This window comes from Equus przewalskii, chromosome 1, assembly GCF_037783145.1.
Source record: "Equus przewalskii isolate Varuska chromosome 1, EquPr2, whole genome shotgun sequence".
Classification (NCBI taxonomy): Eukaryota; Metazoa; Chordata; class Mammalia; order Perissodactyla; family Equidae; genus Equus; species Equus przewalskii.
In genome coordinates, this window is record NC_091831.1 from 76,763,513 (window position 1) to 76,789,276 (window position 25,764).

The window sequence follows — 25,764 nt, forward strand, 5'->3', positions numbered from 1 at the left end:
GAGAAGCAGTTTGCTCTGATACTAGGATGCCAGCTCACTCAAAGGCTAGCTAACTACAATCCCAAAGGGTATTGCTGGGCCCTTTGCCTGTTTTTTTTTTTTTTTAAAGATTGGTACCTGAGCTAACATCTGTTGCCAATCTTCTTTTTTTTCCCCTTTTTCTTCTCCCCAAAGCCCCCCAGTGCATAGCTGTATATATTCTAGTTGTGAGTCCTTCTGGTTGAGCTATGTGGGACGCTGCCTCAGCATGGCCTGATGAACGGTGCCACATCGGCGCCCAGGATCTGAACTGTCAAAACCCTGGGCCGCTGAAGTGGAGCGTGCGAACTTAATCACTCATCATGGGGCTGGCCCCCCATTGTTTTGAGGGCTGGCCTAGCCCTGCATGTGTGTGTCTATCTTTGGGGTACCTAGAGGGTAGTCTTTAGCCTGTTCTGCGATCATCTTTGGGTCAGAGGTTTCCTGGAAGGCCGGTCTAGTTACTGGAATAGTCTCAGGGTGCATCTGTGCGTTCCTTCACATGTTCAAAGACATTTACTAAGTAATTGCAGAGTGCTAGGCTTTTGGGAAACAAGATGAAAAACAAATGTGGTCCCAGCCTTTATAGAGCTCACGGTCTTATAAGACTGTAGGTAAGGAAACAGGTGTATTAAGTAGCTCTTGCTGTGTAACAAATAACTGCAAAACTCTCAGTAACATACAACAAGAAACATTTATTTTCATGGATTTGTGGGTTAATTGCAGTGGGTCAGGTTCAGGCTGTACATCTGTGGGGGTTGGCTGGGCTGATGTTATTCCATGGTTGCTCTTCCAGGGTCCCAGGCTAAGGGGCGAGAGTGACCTGGCAGTAGACTCTTCTTCTGATGACAGAGATACAAAAGAACAAGTGGAAACATGCAAAACTCTCAAGGCCCTGGCCCGGAACTGACACACTAGCCTTTCTGTCCACATAACCATGGCCAACGCAAGTCACAAGGCCAAGCCTGAAGCCAAGAGCGGGGAAGAGCACTCCACGGCAAGGCAGGAAGGAAAGAATGGGGCTCATGATGCAATCCAGCACCACATGGGCAGTCACCACAGTACAGATGACTGTGGGAGCATAAGTGGTCTGGGGATGGCAGTGGTTGGGGCCCTAGGACAGGGCAGCAGGAGGCCACAGGTCAGTGAAGTCATTAATTATATTAGTTTCTTGGGCTGGGGAAGCAGCTTTCCATGTAGGGTCTGGGTAGGTGCTGCTTCCTGGCTTTGGGGCCTCTGTATGCCATGGCTATGCTAACTCCAGCGTCCAGAGGGTGCATGGGGACAAGCTTGACCACACTCTTCAGGGCCTTGGCGTGCTGCATGGAGGGGACCAGAGAGGCCCTGGCTCAGGGAAGGGCAGGACCCTCTCTCTGGCCCAGGCCAGCCCACTGTCGAAGGCCTGGAGATAGCCCAGGACACAGCAGGGCGCGGCCAGCCATGCATCCAGGGAGGCATTTCCCCTCACATCCTTTGCCAGCATTGGGCTCCTCTGAGTGTGGCGCCAGAGGCTCCCCTGTCCACTGCATGTCCCCCCTTGGGGCCCATGAAGCCAAACATCCAGCATTCTCCAGAACACAACTATTTCTCTGCCAGCTTCCCTGTCCAGGCCACCGCCATCATCTTTGCCCTAACCATTGCGAGAGCCTCCTGACAGGTCCCTCTGCTTCCACCCCTGCCCTTCCGCTGTTTCTTCTCCACACGGTACCCAAATGAGCTTGATAACATGGAACTGAGAACATGCCGTTCTCCACTTGCCCCCTTCCTGGCTTCCCATCACACTGAGGGAAAAACCCCGGCTCTGTAGGGTGGCCTCTGGGAAGTCTACTTTCAGAACGACACTAAGGCATTATTTGTCTTTTTCACTCTCACTCACGCGTGCACAGTGGAGTTTCCCACAGCCTTCATGATAATGCAAGACATTGAATTCAGGAGCAGAAATGAGAAGTTAGCTCTTAAACTAGACACTAAAGAGATTTACAAACATGTAAAACAATACCATTCTTTTTATTATTTTTTTTTGGCAATAGTCATCTTTCACAAAAATACGGAATTTATGTAAGCATGTGGTAAGTTTTTTTTGAGGAAGATTAGTCCTGCACTAACATCTGTGCTCATCTTCTTCGACTTTATATGTGGGACGCCTCCCACAGCATGGCTGGATAAGCAGTGTGTAGGTCCATGCCCAGGATCCAAACTGGCGAACCCCAGGCCACCGAAGTGGAGTGCGCGAACTTAACCGCTGTGCCACTGGGCCAGCCCCAGCATGTCGTAAGTTTATTACTGTTATTTTTAAATGAATTAATAAATATCCAAATTTTTTCAGTTTGATTTCTAGGAGAGTAAATACTGATAGACATAACCCACATAAAAAAAACTCTTTGGGGATTTCGATAATAGACATTTTCAAGGGTGTAAAGAGTTTCTGAGACTAAAAAGTTTGAGAACCACAGGGATATAGTATTTCTCAAACTTATTTGATCCAGAATCCCCCTCCCACACTCTTTTTAGTTCAGGTAGCAACTATCGGCCATGGGCATCTGTTGGCAGTAATCTATCAGTAGTAGACAATGATTGAGACATGGAGTCAGTTAACCTGAGTTGAAATCGTGGCTCCCTCACTCAGTAGCCGTGCGACTTGGGACATTCCTTAACCTTGTGGGCCACAGTGTCTCATCCGTGTGATGATGATGATGATGATGACAGCACTACTACTTGTGTTACCTGTGCTCCAGGTCCGTGGAGAAGACCACGTGTGGTCATGCATGCAGGCACTGGACCTGTAGTGAGCACCCGGTAAGTTCTTGGTAATTACTATTATATAATAATATTACTATTATAATCGTATCTTAATTAAAAACAACAATAACAAGAATAAAAGAAACATCGACTCAAGGTTTATGAGGAATGGAGGAGGAATTTACTCTGAAATGAGTAAAGAGGAAGACAGTGGTAGTTAGAAGAAATGGCTTCTCTGGGGTATGGCCTTGAACTCCCACCTAAAAAGGCTGGAGGTGGGTTTTCACATTTGGGCCAGTGGTTGGCAACGAGTGGGCCTTGCCTCAAACCGTCTGCGGTTTACATGGGATCCAAAATGAGAGTAATTTCTGTACCCTTGCTTGCCTAGCCTAAGCCTTCAGAGGACCAAGAGTGTGTGACGGGGCCTGGCCTCCTGGGACAGTACTCTGGCGGCTGTGTCTGAATGTAAAATATAAAGAAAATGCCCCCTGTGTTCTGGACCGAGCAGATCTGTGGCCTCTCCCTTTGCTGGCTGCTCCCTGCTGTCGACTTCTGAGTAACTGCTTCTTTGGCGGGTGGAGTAAAACTAAGAGACATGTTGACCTTGGTATATTTATAGCCAGGAAGTAGGAAAGTATCATGAGTAAAACCAGAGAAGGGAAACCATATGAGGTCCCCTGGGGGACAGTAGAGTTTGTGTGAATGTGACGAGGTATATGTGTGTGTGTGAGAGAGAGAGTGTGTGTGTGTTAACAATTTGGTCAAAGGCTGGATTATCTCTATAAGGAAGCCTGATCGGCTGGGTCAAGTTAAAGACCAGAAGTTCCTTCCTCATCTGGACTTGGTTTCACCATCTATAAAATGGGACCAGCACTGTGTCCCTGATGTACCTCTAAGGCGCACCATGGTGGGAGTAACAGAATTAGAAACCGTTGCAAACATGAAGTGCTCTAAAAGGCATTTGTTCCCTCTCCAACCCAGTAAGAAAAACCACAGAATTGCTGGCTCCACTGAGGAGGAAAAAAATGTCAAAACATCAGCAGTTCCCCAATCTGTGGCGTCCTAAGGCTGCTTTCAAGTTTCTCTTGTCATGGTGTGATAACAGCCGAGAACAATCAGCCCGAGGGTAAGGAGCTTCAATCCGTTCGGCACAGAATGTCCTTGGCTCCCATGTGCCTCTCCTCAGACGGAAGCTGCTCTGAGGCCTCGGGAGGCACAGCCAGGGCAGCTCCGGGTAGGCTGGTGGTCAGCACCCCCTCGCACTGATACTGGCAGAGGTGAGCCTTCGGCTAAAGACTGGGACAAGGGGAGAATCGAAGAGGTGAAGGGAAGTGTTCCACCAGGGCTGCAAAGCCGAGTCGCATCCCCTCCCTGAGGAGGGCTGGCGAGCACATCTGGGCCCCGTGCCCTCTGCTCTGCCTTCTGTTATCTTGAAAGCAGCAGTGAAATGGGAGCTAACATCTGCGTTAGATGACGTCTAAAGGGGCTGAACCACCTTGAAATGACCTCAGTGCTGAGGTAATCCAGCTTGGCCAGATGGCAGGTCTGTGGAAGTGCCAATTGGCCTGGAGGTACAGTGACCGTAGACTTTCTTGCTTAAGCTGAGACACTTTGTTGCGAATGAAAGGAGACACTAATAATATTTACTCCGGGTAAGGAACAGGGCCTGTCTGGGTGAAGGGGGCGTATGGTCACCCACCTAGCGGTCAGGAGAGGCTGGCAGAGGAGTTTACCCCTTGGGGTTCCACGGAAGGGCGGCTAGGCCCCTTCACAAGGCTTTAGCGCACAGTGGAAAGAGCCCCGCTGTTTCTGCCCACGGAGGGGTTGGCTGGCTGGGGACGTCTTGGGAAAAGGACAACAGGGGGCTACTCACCAGGTGAAGGGGCCCTTCCTGGAGGTCTGGTTTGGAGACTCAAACTAGAGTCATCATAATACCTCGTATTTTTCTAGAGTTTCATACTTTTCGAAACACTTTCACAAGATCCACAATTTAATCAGAAAATCTCACCCAGCAATCCAAGGATGAAGGGGGCAAATGATCATTTGAGAGGTGAGGCATTTGAGGAGCAGATGTGCTCAAAGGCATTAGCCTTCGAGGAGTGAATTCGTTTCCCAGAATCTGGCTGAGGGAATGTTCCGTCTACTACGCTACCCACCAGGACAATGGCTAGGGTTCGAGTTTCTTATAACGCATTTCTACTCAACCAGTGACCTTCAAGAGAGTGCAGAAAACGAGGAAGGAGAAGCCCCACGATGACATGGAGCAGAGAAGCCCTTCTGGATGGAGAGGAGGTTGGAGGCCTGTCTGGATGTGGGGCTAAGCCGCCACCCAGGTCTCTTTGTGTCCTCATGGTTTTACAATACCAGCCAAGCCCGGGGCGTGCCACCAGTAAGAGCCCAGGGAGTGGAGGCTGGCTGGATGATGGATGCACCAAACTGCTGAGCCCTTGAAGGAGAGTGACTTACTTCCCCTGCGATTTCATGGAAAGGCAGAAAGTCGGAGCTGAAAGTGGCTTTGATGATTGTCTCCTCCAATTCTCCTATCTAAAAGATGAGGAACCCGATGCCTGGAGTTGGAGTAGGAGGCAGTGTGCGCCTACCGTATGCCAAGCAATTCACTGGCACGCATCTCATTTAATCTGCAAGAAACAGAGAAAAGAAATATAATCTGAGATTAACTCTGTTGCCCAAACTAGGAAGAAGGAAGGCAGGATTTGAACTCAGTTCTCAGTCTGACTCTGAAACCCATGCTCTTTGTACCACCCGGCCCTGCCTCTCCCTAAAGCTCTTTGTCTGCAAGAGGTCAGGCCACGCTGAAGGCACGCTGACCCCTGTCTAAGTCTTTTTAGGTCAACTCTCATTGTAAATATTTTCTCTTTGATTTTACAACCCTCTGCAGTTAGTTACCAGAGCTGCAAAGTGAAGATAAGCCTGCAAGAGAGGAACCTCCCACCTCGCCCGAGTGACACATGGGCAATTTCTGAATGATTCTCAGGCTGGCAAATGCAATTACCCCAAGAGGTGAATGCTGACGCCACTGTAGATATGACCACGGTTCATTTTTCCGTGATCTCAGAGAAAACAGACAAGCCAGAGGCAAACCAGGCCCGGAGATGAGGTGGCAGGACATCGTGGCAGGTCCTGAAAGCCCCTCCTGCCCCAGCAGAGGCTCCCAACGGCCCCTGGGGAGTGGACTGTGGTGGAGTTGTGTATGAGAGAAGAGCAGCAGCCAATTTAGCCCAGAGACAGCCTGCTTCCTTCCAGAGACAGTGCAGGAGAAGCAGCATCCAGATCGGGGGTGGAAGGAGCCAGAGGCGTGTGGAGAGGCAGGCGGGTGCGCCCCTGGGAAGGTGACCTCAAGGCCCGCTCTTGTGTGACCACCTCTCATCTGCAGTCTCGGGAGATGCCGGAGAATCCAGAGGAAGAGGGGCAATGGGAACTAGATCCCAAGAAGACTGTGGGTCAGAGGGAAACAACTGAGCCTCACGTGGGGCTGGTGGTCTTTCTAGAGAGAGGCTACATCCACCAGGAGGGGCAGTTATGCAAGTGGTGCAGGGTGCAGGGGACTGTCCTTGAGAAAACGGTCAGCACAGTAAGAAGAAACAGGTTGTTTCAGAAAATCGTCTGGGTCCCTCCCCGTCGGCCTTCCTTCAGGGCCTAGTATTTGTGGAATCTTTTGTCTTATTTGTTGATCAGCACTGACCATTTCATTGAGCCACAGGTCAACGCACATGGCCCTCTCTACTCACCAGGCCAATGTTTGAACTCTGACTCACACAGAGACAAACTGGGCTCCCGGGCCACCACCAGCCCTTCCTGCCTCCGCGCCTCTGCTGGGCTGGTCCCCCTCTGCCCCCCCAAAGGACGTTCCTGTCCTGTTCCATCAGTGAGATCCTGCTTGCCTTTCAAGGCTCAGCTGAAAGTGCCTTTTTCAGCCACATGCGACCTTATTTTCATTTTTAGCCTTTCTAAATTATGAACATTTCAGACTTTCCCCAAAGTAGAGAGCTGAACACGGGGCACCTCACCCATGTGTCGTCCAGAATCAAGATTTCATCATGCTCACTTCCTCTCTCTGAATTTTTTAAAAGCATCATGTCATTTCACTTCTACATACTAGGTTTTCCATCTCTAAAAAATATGGGCATTTTCAGACATTATATTATGGTTATAGGCCTAAAAATTATCAATAATTCCTTACTATTATCTAATACCCAATCCATATTGAAATTTCTTCAACTGTCCCAATTTTTTCTAAGAGTCAGTCCTTTTGAATCCAGTCTACCATTTGATTCGGTTGAGGTCTTGAAGGAATGGGGCGAGTGGTTCTTCCACACGTGGCTTCTGCCTCCCTCTCCCCATTTATGCTCATCATCTTACAGCCCTTCTTACAGGTGCCCTCAGTTATGCCCACTGCTGAGCTGGCCTTTTCGCCCCTTCTGCAATGTGAGCTTTTGGAAGGCAGGTGTGATGTTCGCTCTTCCTCCTTGTCTTCCTCGTGGTTCCCAAGGTAGTGCCCTGTGCATAATAAGCGTTCCATTCATTCTCAAAAACATCGCTGTATCGGAAGGATCACGGAGTGAATTTTTTCTTTGCCACTTAAAACTTAAAGTCTTGAGATTTTGAAACCCCCCATGACTGAGACTGGCCATTGGATCCAGAGGGATCTGTACGCAGAACAGAGGGTAGACCAGATGACCTTTAAGACCCAGCGTGACTCTGCACTTCTGGGATCCAGAATCTGGCTGATGCCATTGACTTTTGTCCTCCAACCTTGTTCTGGAATTGATCAATATTCTCGTGGTTAAATTCCACAAGCTGGCATGAAGCGAGGAGGCAAATTAGGTCATGGTTTCTTGCCATCACTTTTTACAGCTTGGCAAGGGGCAGAAAGGTTGCCCTCGCCTTCCTGTATTGCTGTGTCATTTAGTGAGGTTACCTGGAGCTGAGGGCCTGGTCTGTTGGGGTGGCTCCTGCCCCTTGCCCTGCTTTTTGACCCAACTTTCTGATCTCACTGCCTCTGACTTGTTTATTTCTAGAGGTATAATCTATCTGCCATATTGCGAGCGAATGAGAAAATATGGCTTGGATTATGGAATTCAACTTTACGATTCATTTGTTCAACAAGTTCTTTTTGAGAATTTACCATATGTCAGGCCCCGCCTGCTTACGTTCTGGGGGTCCAAAGGTGGTCAAGAACCACTTTGCTGGCAAAGAGTTCACTGTTTAATGAAGGAGACAGATCATGAGTGCCATGGTGGAAGGAAGCACGGACGCCATGGGAGACAGAGGAGGCCATCCACCTCAGACTGTTGGAGTATGGGAGGGCTTCCTGGAGGAGGTGGCTTCTCAGTTGAGTCTTGAAGGATACACAGGAATTTGCTAGAAGAAGGGGAAAAGGAAGAACATTGCAGATATATTTCAAAGAGAGAGAATGGCATGTGGAAAGGGCAATTACATTTACCTTGTGTTTTCAGAGACATTTGTAATTCACTCTTCACAAATGATTTTTTAAAAAATAGGCCTCATGGAGCTTAAGTGATTTGTACAAGGGGAGGAACAGGAATTAGAATTATGGTCCCAGATCCTCTGAGGAGCAGTTCAGCATCCTGACTTTATTCCATGCCCATGTAACACCCATCCCGCCATTCAGTAACTAAAAACTCTCATTTGTGCCAGTCACGGAAGGGCTGGGCCTGGGTTCAGGGAGCACAGCTGCCACATTTGGGAAGGAAAGTGTAGGCCTGCTCCACGTGAGCAGCATCACCTGTGGCCCCTGGCTGCATCCCCACGGCCCTCCTGGGTACTGGAAACCAAGAGCAACAGATCGCATCTCAGAGAAGGGAAAGCATCTCTTCCTGGAGCAGATACAGATTGTTTCGTCCTGGCTCACTGACAAGCTAGAAATGCCAGACTACTGACCAAATAGGATTATTCGAGGGTTATACATTATACGAAGACACGATAGTCTATTATATATACATAAAATGTTATTAAATATGGTTAATCTGACCATAATCTTGAGGAACACCTAGAGTTTTCTTTTCTTCCCCACGTCAGATGATTTGAACAAATCTCTAAAGAGATTAGAAGTGTTCCTCCAGAATGGTTCCATGAGTGACTTTAAAACCCATTGACCTTGAAACATTTGGTGTTAAGGCCATCACTGTGGCGACAGGCACTTCACTTTGAAGACTTTCTGAGAGGAAATAAGGAAACCAACAATGACCCAACACCTGCCACATATCAGACACTGTTCTAGATGCTTCCACACACCATTCCATTTAATCCTCACTAACCCTACCAGATACATTCGTTGTTAAGCCAGTTTTTACACATGAAGGAACCAATATTCTGAGAATAACTTGTCAGGACCACAGAATAAAGAGCAAACCTAGAATTCTCACCCCAAAGTCTACTCTTGGGCACCATGATTATATTTCATACATGATAGGTGGTGCTAAGGTTTAGCTCTCAAGTCAGGCTCTCTGGGTTTGAGCCCAGGCTCCAGTAATTACTTATTTTGGACAAATTACTTAGCTCCTTTTGCCTCAGCTTTCCTGGTTGTAAATGGGGTGATCATGGCAACTTCCTCATCGGAAGGATTCAAGGAGTCAACGCAGGTAAGATGCTCAAAACGTGCTGGGCACCAATAAACACCTCATGAATGTTAACTACTATTGGAGGGACTTTTGCTGGAAATCAAGGGTACCCTTCACCTTGGCTTGTCTTATTTGGAGAAAGGACAGCCTGTTGGCGTATCTTGAGGGCAGCACAGTTGGCCTGGACTGAGCAGTTAGGAAGCAGTGGGTTGGCCAGGACTGGGCTCCCATCTGGCAGGGCCGGGCAGAGCTGACCGATGTGTGGGGGTCCCAGAAGCCTGATGGATCAGGCTGCCTCTGCTAGACTGGACCCATTGGATAGGCCGGGTGAGGAAAAGCACATGGGTTTGGAGACAAAGGCTCCTGAAAACAATTGAAAGTTGAAAACCTCTCTGAATTCAGTGATGCTGCAGGTTCCTGAAGGCAATTTCAGAGGATCAGAACGTGGGCAAGCCTCCACCTGCCAGGGCAGGTCAAAACCCACCCCAGAGCGTGCAAAATGAGGCTCGCCTCGAAAGCCGACTTGCCCAGGAATTAGAGGCAAGAGCGGACTCTTGTCTGCTGGGGCGTGGAGGTGGCAGTGCTGCCCAATGAGGACAGACCAGGGCCTGAAGTCTGGCTTGCCTGAAAGAGCCAGGTGGGGTCCACAGGAAAGGCAGAGAAAGGACCAGGGGGGTGGCCAGTCAGGGCAGTGGGCGGAGACCCAGGCAGGAAAGTGGGCGGCACTGTGCACATGGGAGGATTTGCTGAGCCACATTCTGCGGGCTCAGAAGAACAGGCCTCTGGGCCCAGGTAAAGGCCTGAGAACATCAGCAAAGCCAAGGAGGAGCAGACAAGGGCAGGGCTGGGTGACTGGATGGGACCTTCGGGCCACAGCAGAGGAGGCTGGCAGCGGGGTGTTGGTGTTTCCAGCTCTGGTGGGCGAGGATGGGGCCCCAGGCAAGGGCGGGGGTGGGCGGGGGAGGTGGGTAGATCTGCAGCATTACGCATGCGCTCGCTCGCCGGAGAGCCTAGGCCCCAGTCCAGCTCCGCTGCTTGCTGGGTGTGCGCTTCGGGCAGTTTCCCTCAGCCCGGGGGAGTCTCAGTTTTCCTGTCTGCTGACTGGGGATAATACTATCTGCTTTATGGGGCAAAGCGTAGACATTAAAGAAACAGTGTCTGTGCAGGTGCTCAAGCAACAGCGCAGTGTGGTAGGGGAGGGCCCCACCCTAGCTCTCTCCCCGCGCCCCAATTATTTTTACCTGACCATTTCAGCTCTCTGTCTTGTTTGTCTCATCTGTAAAATGGAGATAAAAATAACCACCTCATCTCATTGTGCTTGTGAGGGTTCTCGGTGCCAAAAACGTTGGAGGAACCGAGTCTGAGGCAGAGCCAGTGAGCCGGACGGGCAGGGGTCAGCAGCTCCACCCTGCGGGGCGCTGCCGGGACCACAGCCTGGCGGGAGCCGGTGCCCCCGGAGAAGGGCCATGCCGTCGGGAGCTCTGAAAGGCAGGGTCCGCTGGTCTGTCCAGTGGCCAGGAAAGGCCCCCTCCATCGGGAGCCTGGTTTCACCTGGTCAGCAGCGAGAACTCAGCCCTGGCGGCGTGCAGGTGGAAGCCTGTGTCTGCTCCGAGGCCTTCACCCCTTATCCCGTCCCCACGTTGATGAAATCCCGTCGTCTCCACCGTGGGATGCAGCCACAGCCCTCTCTCTCCGGCCACATGCGCAGGGCGGGTCTGAGTGGCGCCCTGCGTCTTCCCTGCTCTGCCTGCTTCGCGGACAGGACAGCCCTCGAGAGCCGAGGTAACGGTGATATAGGTGATATACACAGACCCCCGGCAGTCCCCGAGGCAGCGGTAGCTTTAATGGTTGTCTTGGAGGTGACATTCCATTAGCGGTGATTGAACTTGATTTTAATGGCAGGATGACCGACTGTGTCATCATCCTCTCTCAAGCCTGAAGGTCAGTGGGAAAACTTTCTTTCCTCCAGGAATTACACTGCCAAATCCCCTTTTCCCTCTGCCCATCCTGATTAATGATAAAACGCTGAGCTGTAAGGGTACCCTGCTGCATAAACAGGTTTGTTTGTCAACGTGGGCCTCGATTCAATGACCCTGGAGCTGGATGGCATAGGGCTGAACGTTGACTCCACCACTCACTGGCTGTGTGGCTTTGGGCAACTTACTTAACCCCTCTGTGTCTCAGTTTCCTCATCTGTAAAGTTGGGTGATAACAATATGTGCTTCCTAGGGTTGTTATGAGGATCACATGATTTGGTGTATGTAAAACAGTTAAAACAGTGCCTGAAACATGAGGATTGCTGTGGAAATGTTAGCTCCTATTATTAGCTCTCTAGGGAAAGGAATGGAAGAAGCAGCCATTTACAAAACAAGTTCAAAGCCACAACAGACAGTCGGGCTGAGGGAGGGGTTCAGGGAGGAGCAGGCAAGTGTGGGGAAGCAGATGGAGGTTGATCCGAGAGGCGTCAGAATGCCTGGCTCACAGGTTTAAATTGTATCCCGCATGGTACTCAGCTGAATGGGGAGCTTCTGAAGGTTTCACAAGAGGGAAAGACAACGGGCAAGAAGTGTTTTTGGAGGCTCTTTGCTGGTAGGGGGAATGGAAAGAAAGAAGTATATATGAGAGCCATTATGGAGGAAGCCCCTGCAGGACCTGTGGCTAATTGGATGTGGGGTGAGAGGAAAGGAGGCATCTAGGATGACTTTGAGGTGCCAGTGAGCAAGGAGACTAACAGAAGATGCTGTCATCGCCAGCTCGAGGGGAGCTGGTGTGGAGGGAGGAGAGTATATTGACTTTCAGAGACCGGGAGAAAACAGCGGCCGAGGACCCCATTCAGCCCTTGGGGGCTAGGTCAGGGCTGGGGATATAGATTTGGGGGCTGTCTGCAGACATAGGAAGGGTTTCTCTGCTCTTGGGAGTGAGTAGAGAGAGAGGGCAGCATCAAAGACTGAGGATCGGGAACATTTACAGGGTCATAAGCTGACGAAGGAAGAGAAAATCCAGAGAAAGGCAAACAATGGAGTGGGAAGAGGACAGCAACCAGAGCAAGATGTTGAGGTGTGTGCTGCTGGGAGTCGGGGGTGAAGGGTGCTGCCAGATGCTTCAGAGAGGTGACAGGGCGAAGAAGGGCAGGGCCATTTGGTCACCCATGGGCAGCCCATGCAGCCACAGCCCCGTGAATTGTGCAGAGAAATGGGTGCCAGCAGGAAGGAAAGCCTCGGGGTGTTGGGTGAGTCAGCGGTGGGATTTAGTTTTAAGAATTTCTGCAAAGTGCCAGAAAGTAGAAGACACTGTCTTCCTCAAGGGGAAAAATACCAGCATGCCTGGCAGTTACGAAGCCCCATTCTTCCACTCACTGGGCTGCTTTCTGGAGCCCAGACCAGGAAACAGAGTGTAAAGAAGGCTTGGGCTGATTACCATGTAATTTTGAACAATCTGGCCTCCGATTGCCCATCTGTGAAGGGGGCTGTTTGGACCGGATGGTGCCTGGGGTCCCTTTCTGCCCTCTCAGTGCACGAGCGCCATCGCTAAGTTGTTCCTGTGCGAGGCCGCCCTCCAGGCCTGAGTCCCTTCCTACCAGACCAGAGATCCCAGTGCTCAGGCATTGCAGCCCTCCATTGCGCGTGGACTGGGGAAATCCCACCCTCCTCAAAGCCCAGTAAGACGAGACAACTCATGATTACATAAACATTTATAGATTGCAAACTACATGTGTGTGTGCTAACGTGAGCTGGTTATCATCCTCTGGCTTATGTGGTCAAGAAATCTGCAGTTCAGAAACCTGTCCAGATTCACACAGCCAGTCCAGAGCTGGAATTTGAATCCAGACACTTGCACTCTAACTTCGATACGCTTTCCATCACAGCACACTATTGTAAAATTAAAGTGGATTAAAGTTAAAATATTGTTTATTTATTTTATTTCATTTTATTTCGTCTTTTGAGGTCATAATAGTTTATAACATTGTGAAATTTCAGTTGTACATTATTATTTGTCAATCGCCATATATATATGCCTCTTTTCCCCTTATGTCCACCCCCAACCCCCTTCCCCTCTAGTAACCACTAATCTGTCCTCTTTGTCCGCATGTTTGTTTATCTTCCACATATGAGTGAAATCATATGGTGTTTGTCTTTCTCTGTCTGGCTTATTTCACTTAACATAATACTCTCAAGGTCCATCCATATTGTTGCAAATGGGACTATTTTGTCTTTTTTATGGCTACGTAGTATTCCATTGTCTATATATACCACATCTTTATCCATTCATCAGTTGATGGGCACTGGGGTTGCTTCCACATCTTGGCTATTGTGAAAAATGCTGCAGCGAACACAGGGGTGCGTAAGTCTCTTTGAATTGTTGATTTCAAGTTCTTTGGATAGATACCCAGCAGTGGGATAGCTGGGTCATATGGTATTTCTATTTTTAATTTTTTGAGAAATCTCCATGCTGTTTTCCATAGTGGCTGCACTAGTCTGCATTCCCACCAGCAGTGTATGAGTGTTGCTTTTTCTCCACATCCTCTCCAACATTTGCTACTTTTTGTCTTAGTGATCACAGCCATTCTAACGGGTGTAGGGTGATATACTAGTGTAGTTTTGATTTGCATTTCCCTGATAATTAGTGATGTTGAACATCTTTTCATGTGCCTATTGGCCATCTGTATATCTTCTTTGGAAAAATGTCTGCTCACATCCTCTGCCCAGTTTTTGATTGGGTTGTTTGTTTTTTTGTTGTTGAGTTGTATGAGTCCTTATATATTTTGCAGATTAACCCCTTGTTGGATATATGATTTGCAAATATTTCCCCCCAGTTTGTGGGTTGTTTTTTTGTTTTATTCATGATTTCCTTTGCCTTGTGGAAGCTCTTCAGTCTGATGAAGTCCGATTTGTTTATTTTTCTTTTGTCTCCCTTACCTGTGTAGACATAGTATTCGAAAAGATCCTTCTAAGACCGGTGTCAAGGAGTGTACTGCTTATATTTTCTTCTAGGAGTTTTATGGTTTCACATCTTAACTTCAAGTCTTTGATCCATTTTGAGTTAATTCTTGTGTATGGCAAAAGATAATGGTCGACTTTCATTCTTCTTCATGTGGCTGCCCAGTCTTCCCAAAACCATTTATTGAAGAGATTTTACTTTCTCCATTGTATATTCTTAACTCCTTTGTTGAAGATTAGCTGTCCATAGATGTGTGGTTTTATTTATTTAATTATTTTATTGAGGTCATATTGGCTTATAACATTGTGTAATATCAAGTGTATATTATTATATATCAGTTTCTATACAGACTCTGTGTTCACCACCAATAGTCTAGTTTTTATCTGTCACCATACACATGTGCCTCTTTTCCTCTTCTGCACCACCCCTGTCTTCCCCCGTGGGTGACCGCTAATCTGTTCTTTTTATCCATGTGTTTATTTATCTTCCACATATGAGTGAAATCATACAGTGTATGTCTTTCTCCGTCTGCCTTATAAAAGAAAAGTTTTAATTTGCTTAGGGTAGTGACAATTTTGTGTAACTCTTTCAGATGTTTAACAAAATCTATATGGCCAAATATGAGTTGGGACACCCTGCTGGTCGTGGGGAATTTGGCTTCTCCAGTGTGGAAACAGCTGGTTTTAACCTTTTTTCCTATTTGCAGATGAGGAAATGGAGATAACTCCAGATTAGCTTTCTGTTGCTGCTTCCGGATCTGACACCGGTTTGGGCCGTGTTTGGGTGGTGGCCGTGGTAACCTGTGTTTCCCCAGCTCCCACATTGTCTACGCTCAGTGGATGATGGAGCATCCCAACAACAGTAGGCTCTGGCTTGAAGTCCCACCTGCATGATTTCTGGAACCCTGGAAGGTAAGACTCCCAAGAGTCCTCAAAGATTCTCCTTGGTGGGATATATTTTGCATGCTAGTTGCTACTCTGGAGTCCTGTGCTGTGCTGTCTGGGCCTCCGCTCTGCTGTTGAGCTCCTGTCGTGCTGGTATTGGTTGGCTTTGATGTGCTGCTGCACTGAGGCCTCGCTTCCTGTATTCCTAGTGTTGACCTCATCTCCTCCACTGTCCAATGCCACCTGATGGGAAGAGGGGGTCAGCCTCCTCCCCCAGGCCTAACAGCTCATACCGAGCTACCAAACTCAGATAATTCTTAGTCTTTCTTCAGGATTACAATCCTAAATTTCACTCATTCCATTTCTTTCATTGTCCCCCGGGGATCAGGAACTTAGGACAAAGTCCCAGGAGTTGTGTTGAAAGACAACATATATGAAAACACCCAACATTGCACCCTAAATTGTCCCTCTCCCCTGACAATTGGCCACTGTCTCTATATTAGGCTCAAGCACTTCAACAGGCCCCTGGCGGAAGATGGCGGTGAGGATGGGTTGGATGTGGCCTTTGGCCCCACATTGTGGTGCTGTTTGCTCATGGCAGAAATGAGCATCGGCCCCGTTATTCCTGAATGAGTCAGAAGTCTCCACTCCAATGCTGAATGGGCTTGTGGGTCCCTTGGTGCATGCTTGATACCTGGTGTACTGTCACAAAAACAGACCCATAGGGATACGGGAGTAGAGGTGTATGGAGGCCACATGTTGTGATGAAACAAATGTCAGCTGAGGCTCAGGGACTTCCTTCTGATAAGTCTCAGCCGTTGTGGTAGGCAGCCTCTGAGATGGCTCCCAGATAACCTTGCCCTCTGATAGTCATGCCCTTGTGTAGTCCCCTCCCACACTGAATGGGGCTGACCTGTGTGACCAATAAGATATTATGGAAATGACCGAGTGTGATCTCTGCAGCTGGATCATAGAAGACATTGTGGCTTCTGCCTTGTTCTCTTGGATCACTCACTCTGGGGGAAGCCAGCTGCCACAGGGACTGGGTGAGCACACTCATGGACAGGCCTATGGACAGGCCTATGTAGTGAGGAACTAAGGTCTCCTGCCACCAGCCAGCATTGACCTACCAGCCGTGTGACAAGCAGTCAGATGACTGTAGCCTCTGCTGACATCTTTACAACAATCTTATGGGAAACCCTAAACCAGAACCATCCAGCTAAGTCATTCCTGGATTCGTGACCCACAGAAACTTTGACATAAGAAATGCTATTGCTGTTTTAAGCTGCTAGCTTTAGGCTAATTTGTGACACAGCAACAGATAATTAATATACACCTGGTAGGTACACAGGGACTTATGACTCACTCTGGACTCATGTACAGGTCACATTTTCCAGTGTTTTCATCCAACATTGCCACCAACCTGCCCGCTTCTCCCTGTGCTGCTTCTGTGGATGTGCAGGCCGCATGGGGCATTTGGTCCCCTGCATTCCTACTGTTTGGGTCACTGTGGGAACCTTGGGTACTCTTTCCCGAGCCCTGAAGTTCATTTCACACAGGTGCAATGTGGAAGCTGGGGCACTCCCCGAGGCCCTCAGACTGTGGATGGACGTGCAGGGTGCTTGATAACTTAGCCAGCAGATTGGCAGGGGGGCACCCATTAGCATGTAGGCTTCCCAAGTCGCAGCCTGCAGCTGCTCCATACCTCCTCCTCCTGGGGCTTCACTTCCATGATAACTCTCCAAGCTGTGAGAGGCCATCTCAGACGCACGAAGAGCCTGGTCTTACGATCACTATGAGGGACCAAGAATTCCAGGATTTCAAATCAGAGAAGACGGGGCCAACATACTTTGTCCTTTAGTCAACAGAGCCATCCTGGGCTAGAAGGGCTGCTAGAAGAGCTTGGTGAACCCAGAGCTTGGCACACAGCAGGCATGAGTAGATCCTAACTGAACAAATGAATGACCACACCCTCTGCACCGCTCAGAGGGACCTGGAGAGGGGCCTGCACTGTGGCGCTCATACTTTCAGAGGGACATGGGAAAACTGGAGCAGGCTCATGGAGGTGAATGACGAGGCAGGGGAAGGGCTTCAAAATCATGACAAGTGCAATATGGGTGGAGGAGCTCAGGACTAGGCAGGGGGAGAGCTCTGTAGCGGGAGGGCTCATGGCCATGTGGTACATCTGCAAGCCATCAGCAAGTCCTTTTGTGCTTGAGACGGATCCAACTTGCCCTCTAGGATCCTAAGGTATGCAATGGGTGGGAGGGACTTACGGGCAGACACATACCATGAAGAAGGACATCATGGATGCTCAAAACACATGATGATGCTCGGGGAGGAGGTGAGCTGCTTATCCTAGGAGTTGTCCAGTCCCGACCAGATGGCTGGGCTGGGCGTGGGAGGATTAGGGCCTCTCCTGGAGAGCTGCAATTCTCTGGTCTGTAGACCACACTCTGAGATGTTTTCAGAGGCTGCAATTCTGCCACTTCCATGCTGTGGAATGTCAACGGGCTGGATGGAGGAAGGTACTGTCCTCAGCTGGCTTGCCCACGACCTTGTGGTGTGTGGTCTGGCTACTGCAGACCCCAGTGGCGTATTTGCCTTGACTGATGGGGTCCCTTGCCTCTTCAGCACTTTTGTGGAGAGCAGGAGAAACACATCACAGTGCTCTGTCCCCTCTGAAGAATGGAAGAGTCATCGGCTCCAAGGCCCCCAGCATCTTTTCTCAGTCATTGAGCTTGTGAACTAGACCCAAGTCATCCTTTCTTCTGCAGTTCTAGGCAGGGAAACAAGGTGCTCTTGCAGAATCCACAGCTGTGATTCTGGACGTGGATGGATCCTGGACTTTGTCTTAGGCAACCAAGTTGGGGAGGGGGCCAGAGGGCCGTGGCTCCACTTGATGCTCAGGCAAGCAGAAGTCCAGCCTCCAACCTCCCGTCTCCAGAACCCCTTCTGGGTGGCCAGTGTCCATACCTCAAACCTCCTTCAGGGTGGGATCCTCACTTGGCCCTCACAGCACCAGGTGGGGGATAAATCTGCTCCCTCCATTAATAACAGGACAAATGCATTCTCCGCAGTCAGCTACAAAGGCCCGGGAACTGGAGCCTCCCCAAATCAAATCAGCTTGTTCATGTAGAGCTGGTGGGAACTGGATGTCTTGTGGAGAGACTGGTGGCTCCCCCTCTCCCTGAGCCGCCACACCCCTCAGTGCTTTTCCTTGAAGTCCGAGATGGCGGAAAGAGCGCATTCTTTCCTGGGGCTGCTCTGCTAACTTCCAACATGTGCTCTGAGCCCATAAAATCAAAGAGTCAAAGGGAGATGCTGCAAGTGCTTGGGCCTGCAGGGACCGCTGGCCTTGGAGACTCCGGTTTGCTTTTTTCTTTCCATGTGCAGCAGATGTGCCATCTCATCTTGCAGTGCGTTGGCCAATTCTTGCTCTTCCAAAGAGGAAGGTAAAGCAAAGCCGTGGCCAGCGGCCCCTTAGGCTGGGAAAATATTTAAAGCCGGGGGTGACAGGCTGCTGTCTCAAAGGCTCCAAGAGAAATGCAGATAACTGAACCAAACAGAAAGCATTTGCATGTTTGTAATCCAGGCACAGCTCTAAAAAAAACAGTGGTCAGGTCGGGTCTGAGTCCAGCTGTAGCACTGAAGGCTAGAGAGAGGGAACCTTCTGGGCTTGGGATCCTTCTCTTTCATCAGCTGGTTGCAGGAATCTACCGTCTGTTGTTGAAGTTGGTTTGCCTAGATGCCTTGACTCAGTGGCCAGTTTCACTCCAAAGCAGGCATTGGCTCCTGTTGCTGAAACAACAGCATCTCCTCTGTTGACTTCATTTTTTACAAAGGGTCAAGACAGTCCATCACGTGGGGCTGTCTTCGTGGGTCTTGTGAGCAGCCCTGGCTGCCCATTCATCCTGGATTTTGCCCATTCCTCTGAAATAGAATTTTGAGCTAGAAAAAATACTTGGGAAATGCGAAAACAAGAGGTTTAGAGAGGGAAATTAACAAGGAAAGCCTTAATTTAGTTTACTTTTATTGAACAGATAATTCATTTTCTCAGAAATCGAAACTATAAAAAGCCTGGCATCTACCCTTGCTCCCATCAACCTCAGCCCAAGTGAACACTTTGATGAGTTTCTCTGGCGTCTTTATCAACTACAAGCAAATATGCCTGTGTTTACATATATATATATATACACATTTACGTATATATATATATTTCTTTTTCTTTCCCACTTTCACAGAAAAGGAAATGCAAATGGCTCATAAAAGAATGGAAGCATCCTTAATCTCACTTATGTTAAGAGAAATGCAGACTAAAACTACAATGAAATACTCATGTGGCAAGGCTGACAAAAGTTAGCGTTCTACGCAGTTTTGGACTTTGTTCTTTTCACTTAACTGTATATCTTGGAGATCCTCAAATCAGTGCATGAAGAGTGTCATCATTCATTTTTATAGCTTAATAATATCCTATTTATGGACACACCACAAATCTATTTTAGTTTCCTACTGATGGACCCTTGGGTGGCTTCCAGTCTTTTGCTACAACAAACAGTGCCACCTAGGACATTTCCTCTATGTTGTTACATCTGTAGGATAAATTTCGACAAGTAGGATTCTTGGATCAAAGGGGAGTTCTCTTTACGATATTTATAAGGTTTTCTAGATCCCCTCACTGGGGGTGTACCTATGCACAGCCACTGACAATCAATCAGAGACCCTCTTCCCCATAACCTTGCCACATAGACATTTCATTGCAGTTTCAATTTGCATTTTTCTTATTCAAGTGAGATTGAGCAACATTCCATTCTTTTAAGAGCCATTTGCGTTTCCTTTTCTGTCAGCTGCCTCTGCATATCCTTTGCACATCTAAACAAAAATTGTGGTTTTGGCCTGATGTTTTTTCTTAATAACTTTTAGGAGCTCTTTATATGTTATGGGAAGATTAGTTTTCTGCGATAAGAGTTGCAAATATTTATCCCACACTGTTGTCTTTTGATTCGGCTTATGTTGTGTGTGTATGTATAAATTTAAAAAAAAATTTAGGTAGTAGAAGAATATCATAATCTTTTTTTTGTGTGTGGATTCTGGATAAAAGAAAGGCTTTTCGTATATGTTTTCTTCTAGTACTTTTATGGTTTCATTTTTTAAAGGTTTATATCTTTGATCCATTTGGAGTCAATGCTCTGGCACCATATGAGGAGTGGATCAAATTTAACTCTATCTACTGTGTGGATACCATTTACTGACCCATTCCCCAACGATTGGACATGTCGCCTTTGTAATTTACTGAATTTCTGATTAGAATTGGGTCTATTTCTGTATTTTTTAGTTTGTTTCACTGATTGGGCTGGCTGTCCATTAGCCAATCCTATGCTGTTGTCATTATTGAGACTTTATGATGTGTTTCCATATGGGGCATAGCTGTCCCCTCTAACCTCATTTGTATTTTTTCCCTCTGTTCTTGCTTCTCTTTTCCTGGCTGTTCTTGCTTGTTTTATTTGCCATGTGAACTTTAGAATCAGCTTATTTAGTTAAAAAAAAGTTGATATTTGTATTGAGATCACAATAAGTTTATAAATTGATATAATTGACATGCTAATGCCAATTATGATGGAGTTATTGACATGATAACAAATTTTAGGCTGTGGTATGTGTTTCCACTGGTTTCTCTCTTCGTTTGCATTTTTGAAGATTTTTCTCTTAAACATTTTGCATGAGTTTTAAGCTTATTTGCAGGTATTTTATTGCATTGCAACTGTAAAAAACCTCTTGAAGGATACTCCATTTTCCTCACTATACCCTCTGCCTGATTGCTATTTGTATGTATAAATGCTGTTGTTTCCACTGTGTTAGTTGTGTACCATGCTACATTAATGAACTCGTTGTTTGTAAAGTTGTTTTTTCAGAAAGACTTTAATTTAAAGAATATTGAAATTATTTGGGAAAATATCCAAAATGGATGTTTCAGCAATTAGAAGGAGGCACCCACAAATAGGTTTGGGGAAAACCATATTGGGGTTGGAATACCAAAGAGTGTGCCTCTTGAGAGTCAGGGTCCTTCAGTAAGGTGGAATTGGGGGGATACAATCCACTTTCAGAAGCTCCATTTTGGACCAAGATTTAAAAGGTGTAAAAGCACCAGCTGTTACTTGGAAGAGAATTTACGATGAGCTCATATGTGATTGTATTCCTTCAAGTCCCAAAGCACAGAAGGGAAATGCCCAAGGCTGACTGCAGTGGGAAGTAAGGTTCTCGCTGGCTACAAAAGCTGTGGCTGCAGGAAGGAGAATTGCAGGGGCATTGGCCACCTAGGGTCATAGGTCCTTAGCTTTCAGAACCACTCCTCAGAACCCATCAACGGAATGATCTTAGAACACGGGGAAAGGAATGGAGATCCATCACTCATCTGTTCCTGTGGAGATGGAAGGAAAAATGGAATTAACAGGTGGCCTGTGATGACCCAGTGAGAGACAGTTATCACCATCTGCTGTGTCTTGGCTGTGGTCTAAGGCAGAGTGGGCAGGCCAAGCACCAACAACCCAACGCCTTTGGCATCTTCCATATAGTTTATTCAACCAATGACTTGGGAGCTCATCTAGGACTCGGGGACATTTTAGGGAACAAAGTTTAGCTTCTTCTTCGCCTTGACCCACCACAAATAGAGGAAGAGAAGGAGCTGTTATTCTGCACCTAGGCATTATGCTTGGTACCATCTGTACATCATTTTATTTAATCCTCTAACAGTCCTCCAGAGCATTCTCTCTGCTTTGATAGATGAAGAAACGAAGGCTCAGAGGAGCAATTAACTTGCCTAAGGCCATTCAGCTAGCAAGTAGCTGGTGCAGGGTCCAGGAAGGAGCCCCAAAGAGCTAGAGCTCTGGACTTCCCCTCCCTTGCTTTAATGAAAGCAGCTCTGCCTTTATCTGCTTTGCTTATGGGTTTCCCATTAAGCTTTGGTTTGAAGAATGGATTCTACTGTGAAAGAGTCCGTGTCCTTCAGATGGGTCCATTCTTTTATGTTTCTCATCCCCAGCGATGGGTTTTGGATTGGCAGTCCCATCCCACTCCTCTCTGTCCCACCCCCATGCCCATTACTGTTACCCGCCTTTTCCTAGTGGATCTGAGGGAGTCCCAGCCCACTGAAGGGCATTATCAGATATTGAAGGCTCAGAGGGGTCTCAGGGCTGGGAGACAGCAATGGCAGCTGCAGAGGCCATTCCTCCACCTGCCCAGCCCGGCTCTGGTCCTCCTCCAGCCCGCTGCCACAACCTGCTTCGTGCTGGAAGGCCCAGCAGTGGAGTAAAGCTGATGTTTTTCTCAAGCGCTATAATGGGGAAAAGCTGTTACCAGCCACTCTCTCCCCACTCCCGTCACACCACAACGAGAGGATTCTCAACCAACTGTGCCCATTACTCAGCGGTGTCTTTGGTGAGGACTGGAAACTCAGGAATTACTCAAACCAAGTTGAGGGACTTTTAAAGGTACTGGAGCTCATCATATACTTTTACAGATTGAATTTCCTTTTGCATTTAATGACTGACAGTCCTTGGTGCTTCTATTAACATCTTAAAGATGATAGAGGTGTTTAAGAGTAGTAGAAATAAAAACATTTGTAATAGAATCATCATTGTCATCATGATCATCATCATCATCCTTTGGCTTCCAAATTGGGTTGACTGTAACACTGATGGGTGAATCCAGCATCTCATTCTTATCACCATTACTAATGAAATAATACTGAATTAAATAATCAGCCTTTATAAGAGGAACTCAGTGGACTAGGCCTGATGCCAAACTTAAGAAAACTAACTTTTAGAGATAGGAAAACTGGCCATCTAGAGAAAGGAGGTCATTTATTCCACATTCCTTGCAAAGATAAATGCAAATCCTAGAAAAACACTGTGCTCTTCTTTCCCTGGAATTGTGAGCAGTTACAGCTTGTGAGGATCTTGTGTCCTGGGCAGAATTCCATGGCGGGATGGCTGCATTTTGCGATCAGAATCTGGGCTGTGTGTGAGCAGGCAGGTGTGTTCAGAACCAAGTGTCCGTGCTTTGCACTCTTGCACTCTGGTCGTGGACCAGGGCCTGCAAAGACCTCCCATCAGGCTTGAAGGGAACAGGCTTAAACTTTTGGGGACAGTGGTGCAACAAGATGGGCGATGATGTATCATCTGTGGTCCATGGCTGGGGAAGATTTTGGTTCTGTCTATTTAACAAACGTCTAGATAGTGGTCTAAGCATTTTACCAATATTAACTCATTTAATCCTCAGAAAAATTATTGTTCCCACTTTATTATTCCTATTTTCACATGAGCAAACTAAGGCACAGAGAGGTTAAATAACGAGAACAAGATCTCACGGCCAGTCTGTTGCAGAGCTGGAATGGAAGCCCAGGCAGTCTGGATCCAGAGTCCATGACGCACTTACTGTTCATGAAGCATCTCTCATGTACTGTGCCCTGGGCCTGGCAGTGGAGATCAGAATCCAATCCAACATGGTCCCTTCCCTGTAGCAGCTTACAGTCAATGAAGACCTGACATTTTGAAAGGAGTTTGGCCCTATAACTTCTTCTATACCTCATCTCTTAGACTTCATTCCTCTCTACAACTGCATCGCCCTCACTCAGCTACAAGGATTACAATCAAATGCTACAGGGATGTGATAGTTAATTTTATGTGTCGAGATAGGCTATGGTAATCCTGGTTTTGGTCAAATACCGGTTTAGACATCACTGTGAAGGTATTTTTAAGATGTGAATGACATTTAAATCAGTAGACTTTGAGGAAAGTGGACTACCCTTCATAATGTGGGTGGGCCTCACCCAATCAGTTGAAGGCCTTAAGAGAAAAGACTGAGGTTTCCGAGGAAGAAGGAATTCTGCCTGCAGACAGGAGACTGCAAAAGCAACTCTTCCCTAAGTCTTCAGCCTGCGGGCTGCCCTGCAGATTTCAGAGTTGCCAGCCCCCACAGTCATGTGAGCCAGTTGCTTAAAATCTCTTTCTCTCTGTCTCTCCACATCCTATTGTTCGGTTCCTCTGGAGAGCCCTGACTGATACAAAAGAAAAAATTGTGTTAATGAGGCTCACTGAACAAATTCGTCAGTGGCAAATGACTTCCGTGGATAGGTGGTCGGAATGTAAGTGAGGGTGTCTGAGAACTGAGGGGTCCTCTGCAGAATTTCTGCAGTGCGGATACGACTTGTGTGACCCTTGTGGTGTGTGAGTAGTGAGCTGAACTTGAGAAATCAGAAATTCTGATCTTGGTGTTGAGCTCAGATCTCTACATCTCAGCGGTTAGTAGTTTGGAAGGGAGAACCATGTCTCCAAGCACAGTGTTCCTCCTTCTGGTAGAAGGCTGGCCCATCCTAACACACACACCTCTTCAAATGCACGCATATGAAACATCCACCACCTGCCAGGAATGGGGCTAGGAGCTCCCATGTGAAGGTTCTTGCGACAGCTCTGAATGGTAGGCATAGTGCTATTTACAGAGAAACTTATTCTGAAGTGTCATAGTCAGGAGTTGACACTTACCTATTTTCAGCTGCCCCCATCTGCAGGGTTGGGGAAGGGGTCCTCTCCTAGTCCTCTGACCGGGTGGGCAAGCCGCAGACATTGCTCATGGGGGGGAAGTGTGGGTACTGGTTGACAAACAAGAGTGCCTCTGAAGGGCTCTGCTGGTGCCTGAGAGTGCCTGGCTAGAGGAGACTGCAAATGATGTTGGCCACAATTTACCCTCCCCCAAATAGCTACAACACCAGCCTTTACTGGGAAGCAAATCAAGAAGGAAAAAATAGCTCTTACAAAAGGGGATAGAGCTTCTTAGTGCCACATATGATCATAAGCATTTGGACCTTATTCTAGGTGAGAGTCAAATGAAACCAAAAATTTTCCTCTGAATGAGGCTGCTTCACGTACTAGGTCTGTCACTCAGTGAGTCTGGCTGTCCCTATGGGCCCTTTGCTAAGCCTCGCAAGCACCTTCATTGGAGGCTGAAGCTTTGCTGGTTGAAAGTACCACATTTCCTTCTGCTCAAGTTTTGGCCAGGAAAAGTCAGGGAGGGTCCCATTTGTAAGCAAGTCTGAAACCTGTGAGTGGAGTTGGGCTCCCAAAGTTCATTTGAGAGAAATATGTTAAGTAGAGTTGAAATGGATCGGTTATTCCTAGCTGTACCCTCAACTGTATTACTGGTGGGGCCGGAGTTTGCAGCCACCTTGGGGCCCTCTCACTGCCCACAGTGTTGTTTCTTTGGGCAAATGCCTTCTGACCGGCTGATTGATAGATGGATTGATTGATTCATTTACTCAATCAGTCACTGCCTATCACGTACCAGGAAGTAACCAGGGATGCCAAGATCATCCTTTGGATCTGAGCGGCAACAGCAAGCGGTGCCTTGGCAGGAGGCAGGGGAGAGTGACAAAAGATGTTTGGGGAGGACCATACTCCAGCCAGTCATTTTTCACATGTCTGATCAGGGGTCAAGGGGCAGAGGGCAAAGGGCGGGAGGGATTCCTCACTCATATGCCACTTGACATGTGCAGGTCATCCAATCAAGTCTTCCCAAGTCAAGGAATGTTG